We start from the raw sequence: 18,753 nt of genomic DNA, 5'->3' as shown, positions 1-18,753 counted from the left end.
ACACACATACAATGGAAGACTATAGTCTTACAAAAGAAGAAAATCCTGGCATATGCTGCAATAGGAATGAAATTGATGATTTTTGCAAACTAAAATAAGCAAGTCCCAGAAAAATAAATGCTCATGGTTCCCCTTACATGAGGCATCTAAACTAGTCAAACTCTTAGAAACAGAAAGTACAATGATGGTTGCCAGGTGCGAGGAGGAGCAAGAAAAGGGAATTGTTGTTCAATGGGTGTAGAAGTTCAGTTTTGCAATATGAATAAGTTCAGTGCTACTGCACTGTATACTTAAAAATGAATAAGATGCTAAAAGTTGTTATGTGTTATTTATCACAATTTAGAAAAATAAATAAATTTCAAAATTAAAACTTTGAAATTTACTTGTTAAATGCAGAAACTACCGGTTTTAGATTTTTTTATGTCTTTTCATATTTCTGGGAGTTGTTTTGCATAGCTTAAGGCCAAATTATTAAGCATGTGAAAATTTGTGTTAATTATATTTTTTTCAAGGACACACTGTTCCTCTTTGCCCTTTATCATAATTTATCACTTTAATTTTGCCTATTATTAACATCATTATTTCTTTTGATTATTTGTCTTATTTTTTTCTTATTTCTGTGTTTTTAAACTCTTTTATTTTAAAGGTAGAAAACACACTGTATATTAGGTTTTTACAAATAAAGTTTTAATGCTTTAAATTACAATTTAATCCATTTGTTAAATTATAATTGGTGTTATATTAACACTTCATATCATCTAATATTTTTAAAACTTCTTTGTTCTCTTCTCCCTATTTTTATCTTTTATTGCCTAGATTACATTTTACTATTCTATTTATTATGTTTTACATATATACATATATAACATATAATATATAAGTAATATATATGTTATTATTCAGAAGTTGTAATGTTTTATAATGCTTCCTCTAAGTGATAAACGTATAAAATTTATAGTTTTAAAATTATAGATTCTATTTTTAATGTTTCGGCAAATGTCCGAGTTTACATATAAATTTATATGGGAATCATCTAAATTCTGGTTTCAAAACTCTTTATAACTTCAACTTTTTGTCTTTTCCTGTTAATTTCTGGAAAAGTTTCTAGACTTTATTTTCCAGCTAATTTTTTCTTTAGTAATGGAAAACAAATTGGTAACGATTTGTTATTCCCAATTCTTCACTCCCTCCCTATAATAAGTGGATAATATATATCCATGTCATTTGTCATTTATGGTGACTACCCCTACAATAAGCAAAGTATATAGCACAGACATAATGACTTTCAGCTCAGCATAGAAATTTTCTTTAGTTATAGCAATGTGAGTGGATGTAAAGTAGACAAAGGTCTGAAATGTACTTGCTTCTTTTCAGCTGTTTTATTGTGAGTCTACCAACACAAGGAATAGTCTAGAATGAGCAGACATATAAGAAAGAAAAATAAAATATTACTTGTTTTTAGTCTTTGAAATTTTAAGATTTTTTGAAATGTAAAATGCCTGACAATAATAGAGTCTATGTCTGTTCTGCTATTAAGCCCATCCACCAAGTTATTTAATAATTATATTTTCTAATATAAAATATTTAATACATACAAAGAAAGCATGTAAGTTGTAAAATATAACAAGGTGGTGACTTAATTTCACCACTCCACTTAAGAAATAGTTCATTGCCAAAGCCACTGGAGATCCCCATGTGTCCTTTCCTAATAACTCTGTTTCTCCCCTGTCCTGGATTCTGTATTTATCATTCAATTGTTTAACTTTAAAATTTTATTATATAGGTACATAATCTCTAAACAATGCATATGATATGTGTGTGTATCTCTAAACAACTTTTCTACTTACTGTATTATTTTGAGAAAGTTTCTTAAATTTTATTCACGGTTATGATGGATTGCCTGATTGATTGGTTTACCAGTAGTTGGTTGCTGAGTGTAGTTCTACAGGCCATCATTTTTCCATCTCTCTTGTGCTATCCCAGTATCAAAATTTGGAGAGAAAGCTAACGTATCAGTCTTGTCATGCCTGGATTATGTAGTCAAAAAGACACTTCCATCTTTTGTATAAATTAAAGACACTCTTTAAAGTGTTGTTCTTTTGGCATAAGAATTTAAGATTTTATTGGCCTAATTATAATTACAGACATTTGTTCCATCACACTCATGAATGATGAATGATTCAAAAGGAAGTCTATTGCATTCAGATTATTCTAATCTATTTTTAAATTGGAGAATCTGAGGAAGTAATTTCAAGTAACAAAGCAAAGATTGTTTTATGGTCCCAGACTCTTTTCTTTATTTAATTAAAGTTGTTTTTAAAAATAATAATTGGAAATAAGGTGGTCTATTTAACAGAATATGAGAGCATGAACACTTCCTTAGGTTTGCTTTTGAAAGTGATGCTATTTTACATAAAAGTATAAGAACAAGTTTGCATATAGGATGCACATTTCCAAATATGATATATGATTTTATATAATTTCTATTTATATGGTAATGCAGTTGGATTTCAGGGTTTCTGTAGGGGAGAATGTGAACTTAAAACCAAAGGGAATTAGTTTTGTGAGATGTAGTTTGTTTTTCTCTTTCTTTTTAACTTTAAAATAACCATATTTCACTATATTAATTTTATCAACATTTCTTATGATATCTTTTAATTACAATATAACCCACCAATTTTTTTTCTACTGATTGTAGTTCTTATTGCATTTGCATAGAGAAAAAAATATTCAACAGAATAAGGGAAGTAGAGTGATTTTTGCTAGTTTCAAAATGCAATTTTGTCCTAATTATTGCTGTCACAATTTGTGTATTCCACAGCCTAGCATCAGCAACAGCGAAGGTGGTGATGAGTACTATTTAAAATATAAAACTTGCAAATATCCTTTGAAAGAGAATAAGCATTCAACATTTGTTCACTACTTTATTTAGGCCTTCTTTGGGTTTTAATATCAGGTAGTATTATAAGATATAGGGATATTTCGTCCAAAATATTTATTACCTTATTAAGGTAAACTGTCTTCCCTGCCGGTGGATGATATTTTATAGAAAAAAATACAAAATCCTATAAACTTCACGGTTGGAGTCCAGCCACTTTTTAGCTGACAAAACTATAACCATTACTTTCATTCTAATTTTAAGGACAGTAGTAGCAACACTTCAATTAACTTATTAATCAAAATAATATTCAAGTTTCTGCACATCTAGTTCATAAAGGCTTTCCTTATAGCACATTATTTCAAATGAATGCCACCTCCTGCTATTGTGGGTGTTCAGATGGCCTAAAAAAGTACGGTAGTTAGCCCTTTCCATTGCAATGAAAAAAGTTAACAACACTGACACTTAAGTGACCATAATTAGTCCATTGAGATTAATTTGAGAACTTTGCACCTCTCCTAGTGCCATTGTCACAGACTTACAGCACCCTCTAAATTACACTAGTTCATTGGTTCATTTTCCAAATGGTGTTCTCATTAGAATGCCTAGAAGCTCAATTTTTAAAAAATGAAGATCTTGGATATTGCAGAAAACAGCCTGAATCGAAGAAAGTCTAGAGACAAACCTAGGCCTTCAAATTGCAGTGTGTTATCTCAGTATTTATATGAGAACGACGTCAAATAATTATGCACAAAAACCAAATCCTTGTGGTTGATAATATCATATGTTTAGCAGAGCGAATGTGAAAGATCAGAAGTTATTTTTTCATGAATTTAAGTAACAAAACATAAAAGAATAGTAAGACAAGTTCTCAGTTCAAACCATTTCATCCTAAAGTTTAATAGGCTTTATGAAAAAAACCTTATGATAATAAAAGGACATAAAAATATGTGTTAAGGTCACACATCACACAAAAACTAACATGTGCAATTTTATTTTATTTTATTTATTTTTTTACATAAAATATTTTAACATTTATTTGTACATATTTGTGTGGTACAGTGTATTGATTCAATACATGCATATACTTACAATGACACACTTAGGGTAAATAGCACAGTTTTGTACCCATTAGTTCACCACTTTTCCTCCTTCCCCCCAACCCCTCTGTCTCTAGTAACCATTATTTTACTCTCTACTTCTATGAGAATTTATCTTAATGCCTCTGTGTAATAGTAAAGAAATATATGGGTGCACAACTTTTTGTTTGTTTGTTTTAAGAGTATTACTTGTAATCATTTATTTTAAAAATACAAATGGTGCTTTTTTAGGTTTTATATATTTATTCAGAAGGTAATTTAACCACAGAATAAAGCCCTTTTAGCATTCTGAAATCCAATGTTTTAAACTTTTTTTCCTCAGCATATCTGTTTATTTTAACTTTTATAATCTTGAAGAGATTCTCTTTCCTGAAGTGTTTCATGCATTCAGGTATTTTGCATGATGTCCAACGCGATCACTAATAAACGTTGAAATGAAATAGTAGCTATGATCATAACCCTCTTGTAATCTAAAAACAATGGGGATTTTCTTTTCTGTACAAGCACCTATGAAGCTACCAGGGAGTAACTGTCCATCTGAAAGAAACTGGACATCTTTTTCTTGATCCATCATTACATCCAGTTGAGAACCTGGATAGGACTTCACAAGATGTGTGGCATCATAAGCCTTCCATTTACTTTGATCCGTTCCCAAATATCCACTAAAGACATTTTTGCCCCAAGGATAAAGCACTGGGTTGCAAACTGATGCACATGCTGACACAGATTTGTATTTTCCAGAATTTTTCAAAGCACAAATCAGAGCTCCATGGCCTCCCATGGAGTGGTCAAAAATAGACATCTTTTGAGGGTCCACTGTAAAATTGGCATTTATGAGTTGGGGAAGATCCTCTGTTATGTAAGAGTACATTCTGCAGTTGGTTTTCCAAGGCTCTTCAGTGGCATCCACATAAAACCCAGGACCAGTGCCAAAGTCCCAGCTGTCATCTTCTCCTTTAATATTGCAGCCACAAAGGCTGGTATCTGGAGCGATGACAAGGCCATGTTCTGAGAGAGCTTGATGATAACCAGATTTTGATATGAAATTTTTTTGTGTGCCGGTTACACCACACAGCCAGTATGCTGCAAGGCACTTTCCAGTTTCAGCCTTTGGTGGTAAGTAGATGGCAGATATCATTTTGCAGTTCAGTTCCACACTGTCACGTTCAAAAACTTTCTGAAATCCCCCAAAGCACTTGTTGCTGGAAATGTTTCAATGTCATTCTTCTGTCCAATTGCTACTTGTTTTCTGTCTGCACCAAAGAACAGATGACCTTCCAGTGGCAGTTGCAGTGTAAGAGACACAAATAATATTTTGAAACTGTTTTAGATAAACTTCCCTTAGAAACTGGGTGACTCAAAGTAAATTATTAGAAAACTGCTAAAATTTATAAGCAAATTCTTCTGAGTATAGAAGAAAGGAAGAAGAAAATGGGGAGAAAACAGAATTTTAACACATTAAGAAGTATAAAAGGAGTGAAATGTCCACTGATACAATCAAATTTCTTAACGTTTGACTTTCTTTTTTGAACGAGTATGGAAAACAAAAGAACTTTGAGAAATCAGAAGACTTGCCTATAAACTAAGGAGAGAAGCAAATGCCCGGATTTTCAATAGCAAAGATGTATTATTCATAGGGTTTCCTCCAATTAATATAGCACTTAAAACAGTTTTGAATAGGTATGAGGACACATTATTAGACTACTACCTTCCAAATTTATTGCTTTACATCACTGGGAAACTTAAATATGCAGTTGATTTAAGAGATTCTGGGACACCAACAATGTCAGCAGAGATCTGCTTCTCTTTCAGCTCTGCTGTCTTTACATGTAGTCCTCTGGCTACAGTCTATCTTCTCCTCCTGAAAAAGACAACCTCCATCACTCTCACCTTAATGGTCCCAGTAGGAAAATACATGCTCTTACCTCACTAACCTCAAAAGAAAAGAGATAATAGTTTTATCAAACATGTTCTAGGATTGACCCAGCTTTGCTGGTGGACCCATTCTCGAGACCATTCCTGGGGAAATCCCACCCAAATGTGCTATGGATTTCATCATGAGAAAATGAGAGTCTGCTACCAGAAAAATGATGAAAGGGGTACTGGAGCAATGAAAACAAATAAAATATTCATCTCATAAAAGGGGAGGAGGGATTCTATACACTAAAGATACATGAAGTTCTTACTGCTCTTTTACAATTTACAGATTAGCTCACAGATGTTTTGTGAACATGAAAAAAAAATGTCAGAGATAATTAGGAGAAGCCCCTGGGTGTTCACTGAAATGAAAATATTACATATCAAACTCTCCTATCCTCATTTACAGTTGTTATAGGATTTCCAGACAGTTAAATCATGAAGACTTTACAGATATACTGCACCTAAAATCCTTCGACTAAACTAGTGAACAGCATGATGAAATTTGAACCAAGTAATTATTGTATTTATGGCAATTACTGAAATAACCTAACCAGAAAATGTTGATTAATATATCAATATTAACCTGAAGGAAAGTGTTTAAGGTTTTGCTCTTGATCCTAATTCAAAAATTTTTTTTCATTTTCTTGGATTAAGACAATGAAAATAGGTTAATGATGTGTGGATGTGTGAATCAAGCCTAAAAGTAAACAATGTGGAATAACAGGAGGCTTTATCAAAAAAGTGAGGACATTAGCTTGATAAAACCACAACAGACATTAACAGTGTCATGCTTTTGCCAAAATTAATTAAAATTATAATAGGAAATATTAATACATTTTTATTTTCTAATAATCATAGGTGGCATTTAGGCCGGTACTGTTATAGACTGAGAGAAGCACTGATAAATTTGAGAGTGTCCAAAGGAGACTGTTACAAAAAAAGATAATAATGCTGAGATTAGAGGAAAGAATATTTAAGGAACATGGATTTCCCAAGCACGTTCACTGAAACCAGGGTATCTAACTTAAGTCTGCATGTAAGAATTACCAGAGGAGTTTTAAATACCCCCACATCAGTTGAATAGGAATCTCCCTGTGTTGGACCTGGGCCCAGAAAATTCAAATATGCAGCAGAGATTGAAAACCACTGGCATTAGTTATATATTTGTTAACCCTTATGCCTTGAATTCATTTGTGTCATCGACCTACATGAGTCTTCATTAGAAGAATAGACTATTGAGGTCAGAAACCACTGCAGCAAATAGCAGAGTGCTTTTCCTGAACTAACTCAACCATTACAAGACACTTCAAAAGCAATTTCCTAATCTGTAGTTTTATACTGTTGAAAATGCTTCAATAGCATGCTATGCTTTGTCAAACATTTTTTCCGTTTCATAGAATGAACTGTTTTATGCTTAAGAATATGTTTATCTTACCTTAAGCTCTTTCCTGACATTTGTGAATGCTAGTATATTTTTCATAAAATTAGTCAATTAGTCTCAGTTGGTTAGGGCAGGTAGTCAATTAGAAAATAAATAAATAAATAAAAAGCCTGGCTAATATCTTGTGAAAGGCGGCAGAACATGCAACCACAAAATACGCCATTTTGGCATAGGATTATTTTGAGCTAAAGGCACTTGAAAACAGAAGGTGTGGAAAGGATGCTCTGACCTCCCATTTTTCTTCCTAAAAGCAGGAGAAAAAAAGCCCACATATGGAAGATGTCTTTACTATACTAGGAAAAAGGTAACATTTTTATTACCAGTGACGGGGAGTTGGGGCTGAAAATCTGTACAAATAAACCTTGTAAAATATTGTTTTATTTTCCTAGTTACTTTTCCACCATTAACTGCATTAGCTCAAGCTCCTTTATCTTGTCACATTTTCATAATTTACTACTCTTTATTCAATTCAGTATTTACGTTTTTAGTTTTTATCTCTAATTGCTTCTTGGAGTCTTCTTTCTCTTGTAGGGACTACCATGTCCAGGTAAAATTTAATTAAATGCATATGCTTTTGTCATATTAATCTATGTCAGCTTAATACTTAGGCCTATTCAAAGATATCTTAAGTATCTTAGAGTAAAGGAGAATTTTTTTCCTTTCCTACACTTAAAACCAGCATTAAAAGTCTCTGTAACAGGACTGCCTCAGATAAGAGTGAGCAATATGGCAGAAGAAATGAAGAGATATATTTAAAAATATAACTTTCTTTAATCCATGAAGTAGTATACTTTTGTAAAAGAAATGTTAATTTAATTGCTTCTGTCCTAATTCAACTTGTACTTTTCTTCTTGGCCAATAAGGCTTATTATCAGCTGAATCAGTTAGTTTCATTCTATTTTTTCAGTACTTATAAGAAATAATGTAATCATTGTCCTAATTGCTTTCAGAAACTAAAGGAAGTTTATTCATAGTTTTTGTGACAATTTGTAGTGTAATTTTCTTTTTATTTGGGAGAAATAAATTATTGTAGTTGATGATAGACAGTTGCCTACCTTTCGTATTTAATTTTTGGGAACCCTTCCTCATTTTAGCCCAGGGATTTGAATACCATCACCCAGCACCATAGGTGGGCACCATATTCAGGCTAGTATATCCCATCTCAATGTACACTGTGGAGGGACACAGGGAGGGGCCATGACTCAAGGCAGGTAAAGGAGATTCATCTTATGGGTTAGGTCATAAAGGAAACAGAAGGTGGCCGTCTTTGCCACAGATGAAGAAAATTTGATTGAGGAGACCAATGCAGAAGAAAGCAGTGCTGAGAACTGGAGTGTGAAAGATTCCCAGTATTGCAGTTTGAGTCATTGAAAACAAATGTTTCCCATATGCATTTTAGTATGTGGGCAAAACATTCCTTTATCAAGCTAACCCTTGGTTGGTTTTTGTCAATTGCAAGAAAGTTTTCATTTCTAAAATACTAATTTTTCAATGTCATCATTTGTAAGGAATGACAACATTTTATGTACCACTAAGTAGGAGAGAAAAAAAATGAAAGTTGTTAATTAAACATTGAGTGCGTAATGAATCTCAGTGTCAAATTTGTTAAAAATTTTAAAGATGGGTCAAGTAGAAACAATGATATATGATAACACAAAAATTGAGGAAGTGGGATTTTGAAAATGAAATATCCTAAGATGCGGAATTGCAGAGACCGAAGTGGTTGACAATATGTCTCAGGCTGTAATAAGTCAATCTTTCTCACATAGTAAATTCTTAGTTGTTGGAGACGGGGACTTCAGGCTGCAACTTTAGGAGAATTGATAAAAAAAAGAAAGGATACTTAAATCAGTCGGCTATTATGACCATATATAAATTTCTACAAATAAGAGAGAATCTAATCTGAGCAGAACATTAAAGAAACAAAATAAAAATAAAACAGCATGATTTGATGATTTTTTTCCTTAGTGTTCAACAATCAAAGATACTTGATAATAGGATAGTCATGTACATTTTAGTGCTGAAAAATCCACATTCCAAGCCCCACACAAAGGAAGAAACCTGGAAGCTCCAAAAGAAAACTACTGGCTTGGCCATAAATACCTCCAAGTATCTTCTGATTTACACAAACTGACTACAAATGGTAAAAATTGAGAGTCCACACTTGAAAAAAAAAGAAAAAACAGTTTACTGAGATTGACTTTGAGGCAGGGTTAGGTTAAACTTATTGTTTTAGAGGTGGAAGTTAAGCAATTATGCTGAAGACAATAGGTGTGAACAAAACATTTTCAACAGCTATTGCCAAGAGACAAACACCTGAGGTGGGATACAGATTATTAGCTTCTAGATCCTTGGCTTTGGTAATAATCCCAAGGAGTCTATTGAATACAAATTGATGGGAAGCCAACAGAAGTTCAAATAGAATTAGTCTTATTGCCTAATAACTCCCAAGTTTGGGAAGCAAAATCCTATGATTGCTTAACAACTAAAGTAATCCCCAGGAACCATTATCCAAACCTATGCCAATGGGAAGAGAATGCTGAACAAGAGTAATCAAAAGAAAGATACTTTTCCAAATAAGATGTTACAGGAAAAGTGAAAGCTTGCTTCCAAAATTGTAGCATCAGGAACAGCCAGACTGGTTGACCAGGGGACTCTCTTCACTGCAGAATAGAGGGTCTTTGCTATATCAACTTAAAGGACATTGTTTCTGGTATGTACAGATGAATACTGTATATTCTTTCCCCATCTGCACTGTCCAAATGAAGATTTTAGTGAAAAAGTCCTACTTACTCACCAAGGTACATTGAGTATGATGGGGGTGCATGTTTCAGACCTAAGAATTTACTTTTGGCCTTGAGCAAAAGACTTATTAACCAGATGCCTTGGACTAGGTGCTGAATGTAGTAATTGTTTAATACTAGGTAATTTCATATTAGGGAGAATTTAAAACCTGTCTACATTGGTTTGTGGTATAGCTGTACCAAGCTAGGAAAAGATGCTTTAGAATTGTCTATATTAGATAAAAGATATGAATACCAGACAGTAAGATATTATGAATATCTGCAATGTGTTCTGTCTGACCTGAATCCCACTCACAGCTCACGATCAGTATATGTTGTTCCAGGGATGTATGAAATCTAGGGCTGGGCAATCAGAAAACCTAATTGGAGAACTCCAAACACTAGCCACAATATTAATTAAGAAGGCAAACTATGACTTCATCTAAGCCAATGAAAGTTATCCCTGACATTTGCTGAAGATATTTGCAGGAGATACTTTCTTCCCTCTAAAACTTCTAGCTGTACAAATGATTCAAGTTAAATATTGTTTAAACTGAGAATGAAGTCAAAGAGGAAAGCAGAACCTAATAAAGGGAAGAAGAAATTAGAGACATAACAAAACTATTTGAGTCCCTGCATTCTTTTGACAGCTTCTTTAAGATAGTTTCGTCCTGGACTTTTCAGTTATATGAGCCAATAAACTCCATTTGTTTTGCTTAAACTTGTTTGATTTGATTCTTTTCATTTGCCACCAACTTAAGTAGAAACGTAAAGTAATAGTCACATACTCAAAAGCTATGGGGACCAGAAACATCACATTAATAAAAGGGTGAGAAACCCAGAATGTTGTAAAGCCATAGGGACTAGTAAAACTGTGTTGAAGAAAAGAGGTTGTGACTGACTAGAGCGGACACCAACACTCTGCTATACTGATTGTGGGAACGCAGACAACAATTTGACTAATTTTTCTGATCTTTAGACAAATATGAATTTCATATAAAGACTTCTAAAACTGAACTTCTGGCAATGAGTATTATTTATTATGTTATAAAATGCATAATCTAGGTCAACTCTTGGCAGGCCATGATTTTGGATACAATTATTTAAAATGTTCAAATAATAATTTATATCTATTCATCTTACAAAAAAATGGAAAGCATATTTAGAAATTAGTTTTCATGTCAAATCATTCACCTTGAAGTTTCTGAGTCTTTAGTTGTAGGGGGAAAAAAGCAAACAAACCCCCCCCCAAAAAAAATCAAAAATTGATATCTATAAATATTCCTCTACTACATACTTCCTATCTTTTAAGCCAGAGCATACAACCTTCACCTGACTCTACAGGCTGGGTGTGATAGAGCTAGCAGAAAGTCATGGTTACTATAGTGAATTGCAGAGTTTATCCTTGCCTCAAAGCATTCTATGTCATTAGAAACAGTAAAAATAAAATGAAACAAAACTAAAAAATAAGAAACAAATTTGTACAAAGTTTGATTGCTAAACTACTAGTTTTTGACATTACTCATATATTTTCAAGCAAATATATATATATATAAAAGAATATTTCCCTTATCTAATTGAAATGCATCCTAGCTTTTCAAAATATATCTCAGTATCTGTTTTTCAACACTCAACAAAGTAAGGTTTTCTGTGTATGTAAATATTCATGCCACTCTCCTAGAGGTCGACAGGCTTTCTGAGTACTCTTACTTAGTGAAAAGGGAAAGGTTACTACATCAATATCAAAATGGTGTCATGTGAAAAATACAATGATTTTCCTGGACATTTTGTAATCCTTTAAAATAAATTATGGCCTGGATATGTACTTGCACACTTCAAAAAGTTCGTGGAAAAAAACAGAATTAAAAGATAATACAAGTCTCTCCATGAACTTTTTGAAGTACCCTTGTATTGCACTACACTGAAGGAGAAAAATAAAAATCACTTTGGAATAATTAAAATGGAGCATAGTAAGTCCAGAGATATACATTCAGAAATTATAAAGTAAAAATTATATTAATAAGAGGAATATGAATCGTATATAACAAGAGTCAAGAACTCTCTGAAGTTCTAATCCTAGAAGTATAAAATATGTATAATTATGTACACTTTAGAAAGAATCCAAGTGCCAAAAGGAAAGTGTTATGGACTAAATTGTGCCTCTTCCTCTCCACCCCACACTCCTGCCCAAATTCATATGTTGAGGTCCTAACCTCCAGTGTGACTAAGTTTGGAAATAAGAATTTAAAAGAGATAATGAAGGTTAGATGAGGTCATAAGGGTAGGGCTCTAATCCAATAGGACTAGTATCCTTGTAAGAAGAAGAGGAATGCATGTGCACAGAGAAAAGACCGAGGTGCATGTGCACAGAGAAAAGACCATGTGAAGACATAGAAGGCAGTCACCTGAGAGTCGAGGAGAGAGGCTTAGGAGAAGCCAAACCTGCCGAGACACCCCGATCTTGGACTTCCAGCCTTCAGAACTGTGACAAACAAATTTCTGTTCTTTCAGCCGCCCAGTCTGTGGTATTTTGTTATGGCAGCCCTAACAGTCTCACACAGGAAAGAAACCACCCTTATTGTCTTCCCCACCCAGTTCCAATGAATAAAAGGTCCCTCTCCTTCCCTTCCCGTGAATGGACCCACAAGTCTTGAACCAGGGCTCATTCCTCTTTTTTCACAGAGCCACCAGGTAAAAGAAAAAATGATAAAATTATCATTTCAACCCAGGGAGGAACCGAGAGTTGAATTTTTTTTTTTTTAAATCAGAAGAGTAATTTATTAATTTATTTTTTAATTTATCAGTATACAATGTAGTTGATTTTCGTGTCCCTTTACCAATTCTTCCTTTGCCCTCCCTCTCTCTCCCCCCTACTTTCCCATCAACATGATATCTGTTCACTTGTCTTAACAAGTTCAAGGAATTGTTGTGATTGAGCTAATAAAAATAAATAAATAAATATACAAATAAACAGTGGGGGAGTTGACTTTTTTATAGGGAAGAATGGTAAATCCCAGGAAAAGAAGAGCAAGTAGGAACAAAAGGGGCACAGGGCTGAAGGAACTGAGGAGATAAGAGAAGGTTCTAGATGGGAGCTGGTGTATTTGAGATTCCTTGAAAACACAGGTAGCATTATATGGAATATCCCTAAAATCCTAGGAAGTGAGGTGCTCTTCTGGTCTGGACAAGGGATTAATTTAACTAGGCCAGAAATCAATATCACAGTTACCACCACAGTCATGCACACTGTTTATTAACTTGAACTGATTATCTACACTCAGTAAAGAACTGATTGAAATCTCATGTGGTTTCATTGTCTATTCGGTATAATGAAAGTCGGTGAAGCACTATCCAGTTAGAATAAGGGGTGGTTTCCTCCTACATTGTTCATCTTCTCAAAGCCTGGTAGATAAAGTTAATCTTCATAATCATATGGTTACTATGCAAAATAAGACACATAATTTATAATCATATTAATTATATTGAAAAGAAATTATACTTCATATATTCATTTATATTTATCTAATTTTTTTTCAAAAAAACTAACCAAAAAATAATTATTTTTAAATTGCATGACGATAATTCATTAGGAAAAACTAAACTCCGGATAGATAAATAAGACATAAGGGAAAAAAGAAGAAATAAGTTAGAAGCAGAACAGGTAACCTTATCATGATGCCTGGTTTAAAAGCAGGAAAAAACAAAATTTTAAAACATTATTAAAATTACAAACGATTATTAATATGTTTTACTATATAGTGAAAATGATCTGTACCTCCTAAAAAATAAGTAAACCATTTAAAATAATAGTAGTGAAAATAGGAAAATATTTTTCCCAAAAAGGATGTACCAATTACGAAAATAAATTAAGACTAATATTGGTTTGAAGAAATTAACAATTACTATGTGTAGAAAATTCACAAAAGAGAAAATAAGTATGACTTTCTAGAAATCAATTTGCAAGTATAAAAACATAGTCCTAAAGAGTATATTTATGGATCCTCCCTGTTATAGGGCTTTGTTTCAATCTAATTTGATCACTCCTCTGTCTGTATCATTGGTTCCCAATCTAGGTTTCTTATACAAGGCAGGGAAATAAACGTTTTCTTTTGACTAAAACATTATAATACTTAATTTTTTTTCTGTTATATTCAATGAAAAGTAAGTTAGCCGGTATACAATCAGCAGGACTTTGTATCAAATACTTAAAAAGTTCAACATCTTAACTAATGTAAAGAGCAGTTCATGTTTTAAAACACTCCTCCCCTCCCCCAGTTTTCCAGCCATGTCAAACACTGTGATCTCTTTGTAAATCTTAACTTTTTATCATCCTGGACAAATCCTATAACATTTTGATTGATCTTAATTATTTTTCTACATAGATATAATGTCCTCTTTCAAATGCATGTTATCAGTATTCTTGAAATAACTTATGAGTAAAAGTCTTTCCTTTCCTTTTCTCTGCTAAGCATCAGATCTAACCTTCCCTGCCAATTTCCTGAGACTGCTTTTCCTCCTCTGACATCAATGCAAAATGTCAGAAGGGATCTTGGTTTAACACAAAGAAAAAAGAGGGCCTGAAATTTGATGTGGCCATCTCCTCATTTCTCTTTACAATGCATGTTGTTATTTCATCGATGAGGCTATTGATCCTTTGAAAACTAAATAATTCCCAGATAACAGAAATAATTGGTCTTGGACTAAAAGGGAATATTTCTAAAGATTCTCCCTTATTCCTTAGTAAAAGTTTCTTTCCACACATTATGAAATATCAAGAGTCCTCTGTATGCATCAGATGTTCTGATTGCAAACTGACGTAAGGAAAAATTGTAAAGGCAGAAAATATTATTTCTTATGATTAATTAATTCATTCATTAATAAGTCAAATATTTCTTTAATTTCCTATTATTTGCTAAACTTCTCAAGGAATTTAAAGTATATTGTGGGGAGGGGAGTTTCACATATAAACAAATAAGTACAATATAATGTTATATATGCTTAAATCAAGGAGATATTTAGTTTTTAAGGGTTATAAAAGAGAGAATGGACAATTTTGCCTTACAGAAGGGATCAAAATGGACTTCAAAGGCAAAAAGACTTTAAAGCTAAAACTTGATAAAGGACAAGTATTGAGCAAATAGATCAGGAAACAAAGGACATTTTAGGAAGAGGGTGAAGTTTAAAAAAAAAAAGATACAGAGATGAAAGAGCATGATGTGTTCGAAAATTGCACGTCAATAAACATGGCTAGAGTGGCTGTAGTGGTAAATAGGCTCCAAATCAGGACAGACAGAAAATGCAGAGGCCCCTGAGTTTGCTGATTCTTGTCCTGAAGAATAGAGATTCCCATGACTGTTTTTATGAGGCAATGCAATTCTCAGGGGTTCACAGGCAGAGAGACAGTAGTAGGTGGGCTCCTCAGGAAATTCAGAGGCAAAGGCTAGGTGTGAAGCTGTCTCTTTTAATTTAGTTTCATTTTTAATGTTTTTAATTAGATGCAATTTGGAAATTTAAATGATTGTCAGGAGCCTGACAATTAAAGCCCTATCTTGAATATTGTGGTGCTACTGCCTTTCCCTGACTTTCTGGCTAGGCTTCCCACCCATCTTCTCTGCATTCCAGAAGCCCTACCTTTCGGATGATTTTCCCTTAGTGTTTCACATTCTTTGCTCCTACACTGCTTCAGCCCCCACAAAATGCTTTGCATTTTAAATAACACTCTTGTCTATTTCTCTGACATTATTTTAGGTTTGAATTAACAGGCAGTCATCTATATCTATAAACAGTACTCACCCAGATCACACGAACTGTACTTGAAATCATTACAAAGTAAATGTAGTTAGAAAAATGAAAGCTCCAATTTATTGAGGAACTTCTCCCAAATCTGCATCTACCACATTTGTCAAGAAGCTTTAAACTGGAGCCTTTTCTGAAACCAATAGGGGTCTTTGGCCCACCTCTAACACAGGCATTCTCTGTTTCATTTCAATGTCTTATGTTGCATTGTCCTGTCCTCTGTTGATCCAGTGCTAATAGACATGTGTCATACTGGTCTACATGCTTTGAAAATGCTCTATGATCAGGCCTTTCATTTCATGAATCAGCCCACTTTTGCAAGAATGTATTACCTCCTGATAGATGAGAGATGAGAAAGCATTTAATTCAACACTCACGTTTACATAAATCTAATTCCTAAAGCAGGAAAACAGGGCTATAACTTGAATTTTCACTGAACACAAAAAAGGTATCTCCACCCTGGGCAGTAAAGGCAGGGTTGCTGCTGGATCAGGAGGGATGGAGAGAGAGAAAAAGAACCCATGAAATAATAAACGTTAAAAGGTGATCCAATACCCCTAGTTGAGTTATCTTTGGAAACACTTTAATTTAAAGAAATTAATCTAATGGTGGAAATTTTAAGCATCACCAAAAAGCAGAAGGAATTGTAATTTGTGACTTTAGCTCATGTGCAGGAATATCACATTTGCAAGTGGCCTGATGACTCAGTTGACTCATTTATCAATCTCATCATCATTGCTCATTGAGTCCTACTGAGGATCTAACAGTATGTATGAAACAGGGTATTTACTCAACCAGTATGGGTATCTTTCATTCATTTGACAAACACCTATTGAGAAATAAGTATGGACCAAGCATTATTTTAGAGGATGGAAATACAGTGATGAACAAGATACGTGTAAAGAGTTATATTCAGTAAAGAGTTACATTCTAGTGAGCAGATAAATAAGCAATAAATATCAATAAGTCAGAATTAACATATATAGTGAGAGTAAGCCTAGAATGAGCTGTGAAAGCATGGAGGAGGGATGTTTCATGTTCAAGCCTCAGAAGTCAGAAAAAGCATGCCACACTTGGGGAATTGCAAAGAGCCTGGGTTTGAATCCTGACTCTGCCATTTATAAGGAATATAAATTGGGACAAATTACTTAACCTCTCTATGTGTTAATTTACTCATCTATACAGTAGGAATGGTAATGATACCTATCTCTAAATATGGCTTAAGAATTAAATGAGTTAATATGTATAGTACTTAGAAGAGTTCTTGGCGTATTCAGCATTCAATAAGTGTTCACTCTTTTTATTATGTACCTCGGAGTGAAAAGAGAGAGACATGCATAAGCAGGAACCTGATTGTGAAGCATTTATGTGCCTTGCTAAAGAGTTTGGAATTTACTGTAAGGCTATTAATGGGAAACCTAAAAGGAATTTTTAGCAGGGAAGTAATATGATCTTCTTTGTAATGCCTTACTTCTTGCCAGTTCCAGATAGGATCTCCTGCTTTAGTAATTCTAGTATTTGGGCTGTCTTATTCTTGTGTGTGTGTCCATATGTATAAAAGCAAGTAATGATTCTTGGGACAAAATGTACATTTGACACAGCTAATAACTGACCTTGATTCTTAGTTTAGATTACCATAATGTGAGAAATAAGACTTGATTCACCCATAAGGCACCATTTTGGAAAATGATACATGTCTTTATCTTATTCTGTGTCACTGGAGGAATAAATTGTAGAGGGACTCAGTTCTGAGGTCCTGGCAAGCACCACCGTAACACGTTGTCCTTTTGTACCTTGCAATATATTTCAGACTCTTTCTTTTCTTTGTAATTTGTGTGCAGTGAAATTTAGGAAAAAAATGTGGGATAGAAGCCTGAAAATCTGTTTCTCACCTCTCACATATTCATCCTGGTGGGAACTTTGCATGTTCTCCTCATTTTGAAAACCTACAAACAGCTAAATGAACACAACCTAAGTACCAGATACAGCATCTGAGAAAGCTTGCTAATGCCAAAGTCACACTGCTCTTTCCGTATATGTTCATTTTGTTCTGATCTCTCTTGCCAGCTTATGACTTACCTGTCTTCGGTCCAGCACTACACATCTTCCTTCCACATTTCTTCCTAACTCAGCCCTCCTGCTCTATTCTTTCCTTGCCTTTTGGAGTGTATTTCTTTTGTGTTTATTTATGTAAAGCCAGTTAAAGGAACGTGAATGCATCTTGCAAGAGCAAGGCTCTAAAAATTCTTTAATTTTTCTTCATTCTGCTTTGTTATCAGCATCAGTGCATTATGTACCTCTACGCTAAGATACAATTTTCCATCTTTGAAAAAGAGGCTTATTTTATTTTATTTTCAAGATAACTGGTGGCTTTTTAAAAATGAAAAAGATGGATTAAATGGAAGCAATCATACAGCTGGGTTTACAAATATGAGTTACTTACAAAGACTGCAAATCACCACTGAACTTTTTTTCTTTCTATCTGATATTTTCCTTGACTCAATTCCAAATACATATTAAGTAATGGATTAACTGTTTCAAGGGTAAGTGCTGAAAATAATTATGCCACATATAGCAGTCTTTTATAGATGACAGGAATGTGAAATGCCACTAGACTGAGCCCAGGTTGATTTTCAATTTATTTTCTAAGGCAAACTCTGATACCTCTGTATGCTTTTGATATTTGTGTACTTTCATCCATTTTCAGTTTGATAAACTGATAATGTGATATTAATTAAATTGCCCTGATAGAATCACCACATCTGTATTTAAAAAAAATAAGTTCAGAAAATAAATACTGCTTACTCATTCTGTGCTAGGCATAGTTTTAAAATT

The 18,753-nt window shown here is 33.6% G+C and overlaps 1 pseudogene; it reads right to left on the bottom strand.

Annotated features, from left to right (window-relative positions):
- Window positions 1–4,357: 4,357 nt before the first annotated feature.
- On the bottom strand, window positions 4,358–7,502 carry LOC134384181 (S-formylglutathione hydrolase-like; annotated as a pseudogene).
- Between the last annotated feature and the right edge of the window lie 11,251 nt (window positions 7,503–18,753).

This window comes from Cynocephalus volans, chromosome 8 (genome assembly GCF_027409185.1).
Source record: "Cynocephalus volans isolate mCynVol1 chromosome 8, mCynVol1.pri, whole genome shotgun sequence".
NCBI lineage: Eukaryota > Metazoa > Chordata > Mammalia > Dermoptera > Cynocephalidae > Cynocephalus > Cynocephalus volans.
The sequence above is the reverse complement of the archived record's forward strand: the minus strand, read 5'-3'. Positions and strand labels throughout refer to the sequence as shown.